The sequence below is a fragment of the Zea mays genome, chromosome 10, assembly GCF_902167145.1.
Source record: "Zea mays cultivar B73 chromosome 10, Zm-B73-REFERENCE-NAM-5.0, whole genome shotgun sequence".
Classification (NCBI taxonomy): domain Eukaryota; kingdom Viridiplantae; phylum Streptophyta; class Magnoliopsida; order Poales; family Poaceae; genus Zea; species Zea mays.
Genome location: NC_050105.1, coordinates 129071658 through 129077076, shown reverse-complemented (window position 1 = coordinate 129077076; position 5419 = coordinate 129071658). Strand labels below are relative to the sequence as shown.

General features: G+C 42.5%; 1 long non-coding RNA gene across 1 annotated transcript; it reads right to left on the bottom strand.

The window, feature by feature from the left end:
- Positions 1 to 614: 614 nt before the first annotated feature.
- LOC103641780 (uncharacterized) lies at positions 615 to 5070 on the bottom strand. The gene is made up of 2 exons (XR_560495.3): positions 3936 to 5070; positions 615 to 2741 (listed from the first exon to the last, which is right to left on the bottom strand). It is a non-coding gene; the product is annotated as an uncharacterized lncRNA (long non-coding RNA).
- Between the last annotated feature and the right edge of the window lie 349 nt (positions 5071 to 5419).

The window sequence follows — 5419 nt, the reverse complement described above, 5'->3', positions numbered from 1 at the left end:
TTATGTTTTTTATTGGTTTACAGTTTGATAATTAATATTACCAAGACAAACTATCCGACAAATATCCGTTATCTACCAAGTAATATTTGATATATGTTTCTTACCCGTTATCTACGCCTTTTCTTTTTTCCAAGAGAGGGGTAACGGATCGGAGGACGGAGGCCACATGCCCACTGCCCACACCACTACAAAGACACAGCATTCATCCACGTCTAGTCAACGAGGTTTAGTCCGAATGAACTCTCGCGGGTATGCGTCGTCGGAGGCAGTAGAAGGCATCAACGTCCGGAAGTCGTTACGATGAAAAGTCACAAGATTTTTAGCGAATTGTTTCCTAGTGTGATTGGAAATCAGTTGTCTGAGCCTGCACACGATGCCTGGAGAAGACCGGAGGGTCAAGTCTAGCGCATGTGCGTCCATCCGTGTCCAGCTTTTACTATTTCAACGGGAGCATCTAAAGAACTGCTGGTCAAGCAAGCTCCAGGCGGGAAAGGAAGGACAATGCAAGCAGCTATCAATTGGATACTGATGTGTGCCCCGACCTCGGGGTCGGATTCTGTACAAAAGTAACCGTAGAAAGGTCGCTGACGTGTATGTTCGGGACCACACATAGCTTCAAATTAAAGTCAACTATTCATATTGTCGCAGCTATAAGACAAAACATTATGGCCATATTTGGTTTCTTTAGTCTATGGACTAAAGTTTATTCTCTAACAAGTTTAGTTCTAAGAGCTAAAAATAATAAGAATATACTAAATGACTCATAAAAATACTAAAATGATTTTAATATTCTTCTGCTATTAGTACAATTGAACTAAATAAGGGCTAAATGTGGAATTAATATGGTTTAGTCTTTTTAGCACATATGTGAAGGACTAAAGACTAAATCATTTTAGTCCATATTTTAGTCCTAGTGTTTGACAAAAAAGGGACTAAATGAGACTAAAAACTAGAGACTAATCTTTAGTCCCTCTAACCAAACACCCTCTATATCAACAATAGAAACGAGTAAGGATTAAAGTCAAGCAATGCTTTCCGCCGACCTCAGCAAGTCCATCTCTGAGCTGGTTTTTTGCTGCAGGCTACAATACTCCACGAGGAAATAATGGTAGAGCTGAACAGCTGGTAGCTGGATGCGTCAAACTGTGGAAAACTTGAAATGCTGCAAAAATCAGAAGCAATATATGGATTTCGACAGCTTCTTTGCACCAGCCCATAACCCAAAGATCAAACCATTTATGCTTATTGCCCCCATCCCAGGTCTACATGTTAGCTAGTCTACATGTTAGCTAGATAGCTATAGTGCTGTTTTGGTAGCAGTGTTTTTGTCATGGATGGTTTCATTTATGCTTGTTATTGGCCGCCGTAGGGCGGCTTATCTGTATCTTGGGGTCCTTTTTGGACCTTTTTCCCCTTCTTAATATATTTTCGCGCAGCTCTCTTGCGCTTTCGAGAAAAAATATATGGATTTCGAGAAGGAAAAAAACGAGTCCCAAGAGCAGCGAAACCAGAAGGACAGTTGCTCTGGAATCAGCTTCTGACTTTTGCTGCCCTCTGGATATGGTGATTGCGAGCATGGTCAGTGCAGGTACTCGTGGGAATGGATGCTGTGGTCATCAACGGCACCAGGCCCAGCATCTCACGTCAGAACGCAAGCACCGCAACCCTTTCCAGCACATCTGGTCGCATGACAAGCCAATCATCCAGCTACTTTATGATATATTAACACGGGCATAAAGTACTAGGAATCAGGGGAGATACTTTCATCACTCACAGAAAGCATGTGATACGAAAGTGAAGAGAGCCCAAGTCAACCATGCATAAGAATGGCTCAAGTTGAAGTTCATTTTAGAATGTATCTAATCGATTCACTACCCACTACAGACGAGTGAAAGAGCTCAATAAAGAAGAGGCTACAGCTTACAAGATTGCGACAGTCACATCCCCCAGGACAGCCATCGATTCTCTACACGAAATGGTGCGATAGGAGAGCTGCTAGAGATAGCCTAACCAAGAAAGAACTCACGGGGGGATTGAAACAGTTGTACGCAAAAAAAAAAACACAAAGAACGGCTTAGTCATATCAGTTCTTTTTATATGTGAATCTGGTTTTGGCATAGGTGGAAGTTCCTTCCAAGTCGTTCCATCATCAAGCATATAAACATTACTATACACAACCTTCACAAGCAGAGTGTAATTTTTAAAAAAGAGGGTAATAACAAAGATAAATAAATAGTGCAAATAGTAAGGTTACTAAGAAAATAGTGAAACTACTAGTACTTTCGGATTGATTCTGGTCTCAACTCAAAAACATCAATTATGCCAATGTTTGAATATATGTGATATATGATAGCTTCATAGTTAAATAAAACTAAATGTCTTTATCAGTTGTTTGTTTTCTTTGAAAAATACAGTGCCCAATCCACTTTCTGGTGAAATTAGGTCCGCCATTATTTATTGAAGAAAGTAGGCGCAGCGTGTGTGGTGCTTAGATGCTTATTTACTAGACTTAATCATGCACAACATATGGCTAAGTTGTCTTTAATGCGGGGAATTGATCTCAGTTGATCTTAAAACATAGGGACCACATAATGTGCATCAATTAGCTATAAGAATGAGGTGCATGTCAACATACCTCACTTCTTCTGACACATTTAAATATAGGAGACCCAGGCTTCGCCATGAAATCACCTTCTTGACCACCGATAACAAGAAGTTTATCATTTGCAGCAACACAAGCCCTAGTAGTAAAAGAAAATATCTTTATACGAACTTCAGCAACTTCTTATAAAGTTCTTTGTATGATGAAAACAAATATAGAAAACAATTTAATAGAAGCATAAATGTTGCCCGGAGCATAAGGAAAGTGTAAGTGCAAAGTGCCAAAATGCCAAGACAGCCTAGAGCATAGGCATCTAGCAGCATGCTTTCCAATGAAAATATTATAAAAATTACTAGTCTTGAGAGAGGCCATTGTAGCAACCAGCAACAAGACAAGAATAAAAAACAAAGTAAAGTTGCAATAGAATCCAATGTAACAGACTTTTAGATCAAGTGATAACTGACAATTCCTCTTTCCTCACGCATATGTCATTACATACAAAAATAATGAAGCATCCAAGCATGTAACAGAACTGTACACATTGTTTACTACTTTATGATACCAAATGATTCGAGCAAAAACTATTGATGCCAAATTCATGTCAACTAGACATAAGCAAGATATTATCTAAAGTTGTTATGAAGCTAAATTAATGTCATCTAGGCAAAAAGTATGATAACAAATGTGAATGGACAATATATTTCTGACCATGGAAAACTGTAACGCTCTTAGTTTTCTGGTCAATGTACTCTACTTTTACACATAGGACCTAGATTTCAAATTAGATTGCAGGGAACTGTTGAATATGCTTATAAAAGCAAAAACAACATGTTCCTATGACAACCTATAGAAATTATAAATACTGCATCACCCATGCAAATCTGCAGCAAAGTGTAGGTGTTGTGCTAATTGAAAACTAAGTTAATTCACATAATCCACAAGCTGAAACTGTAGCATTGTAGGAAAATGGCTACTATAGCCAAGGATCACAAGCAGAGTACCTCCATTCCTATGAGGTGTGAAATTCAAATGAACCCACAAATCCATCGCTAGATTCCAAGCCTAACACGTAATGGCTGCAAATATATGGACTGCTGGCTGCATTAGGTCGAGTAAATTCCCCGACCAGGCAAGTACGTTTAGCTCAGATGATCAACACGCATACGTTCCCAATTCCTCTCTGATTACCATCAGATCCCTCCAATCCCGTACGCACGTCGGTACTACGCTCCCCAACCCTACCACGGAGGAGTAACGCTTGAGCCTCAGCAGCGGGAGACAGGCAGCAGTCTCGCATCCCTAAGCATTGGGAGTGAGAAATGGGATGCTTCACCTTCTTCGCGACGGGCGGCGTCAGAGCGGCGGAGCTGGCGTACGATGCGGAGAAGGACGAAGCCCAGAGGTAGTCAGCGACGAGGCCGATGCCGAGAATGGCGACGACGGCGAGCGCCACCAAGTGCTTCGCCGCCGGCCGCACCATCGGCGGGCGACTAGGACTGGAGAAGGTGGACGCAGAGCGAGACTGGAGTGAAGCGCGTCGGTGGCATTGACGGCGGAACGGCGCGGCGAGTAGTAGCGAATCGAAGTGACGGTGGCACAGCTACGAGGAGAAAATTGTTACAGTGGATCCCTTTATCGTTGTTCTTTAAGTAAAGAGCACGCTTCGGTGCATTTGTAAAACAAAGCCGTTTGATTGGACAACTTTTTCGAAATAGTTCACATGTAACTTTTAAGTTTGACTAATGGATTTTGTCCTTGGAAATGTCCAAACTGCTCATACACAGACTAGAGTTCACATCCGTTCATACCATCTTCTCCCTCCCGTCTCCCTGGAGTCCCCGACTCTAGTCTACCTCTGCTCCTGAAGCTTCTCTCACCGTCCTCAGAGTAGATCGGGGAAGGGAAGGGAAGGGACACAGCGTCGCCGTCTCGCCATCCTTGGAGCAGATCGGGGAAGGCAAGGCACACAGCGTCGTCGTCGTCCTCGGCCGTGTCCTCTCGCCGTCTTCACCACCTGGAAGCGGGTTCGACCTTTCTCCAGCACCTGCGCTGCTAGCCGGTTAGCTCCCTCCCTTTCCGTGGTGTAGCTCGAAGTGCTGCAAATCTGTTGGAGACCGAGGACGGTTTGTAAATCTGTCAGAGTAATCTCCCTACTGAAAAAAAGGTGAGAATGCTAGCCAATTTGACTTGGTAGCACAGGATGCAGGTAGTTTTTATTTTTTCTGCTAATTGTGCCATTTAATTTTAGGTTTGATGCTAATCATAGAATAGAGATACAAAGCTAGCTGGAAGAACCATGGATGATTTTTGGAGATGTTGATCTATTCAATGCATCCACAACTGTAACAATTGGAAACGGCAAAACGGCTGATTTTTGGAGATCGAGCTGGATTCGTGGTCAGACGCCAAGGAACATTGCACCAACCTTATACATGAAAGCCAAGAGGAAGAATATCTCGGTGTACCAAGCCCTTAGAAACAATCGTTGGATGCACTTCTGCTCTCCTTACACACAAGATGGAGAAATAAAAGAATTCATCTCCCTCTGGCAGGGTATCAATAACACACATGAACTCAGTTATCTCGATGATACTATTTTATGGAGGTGGACGGCTGATGGGAAATACAGCACAAGTAGCGCCTACAAAATTCAGTTCACCACGAACTTTTGTAAAATGAAAATCTGTCATATCTGGAAGGCGAGAACTGAGCCCAAATGTCGCTTCTTTGCATGGACCTTGTTGCATAACAGAATTCTGACTACGGACAACCTCCGAAAGCGGGGATGGCCTTGCAATCCAATTTGTTGCCTATGCA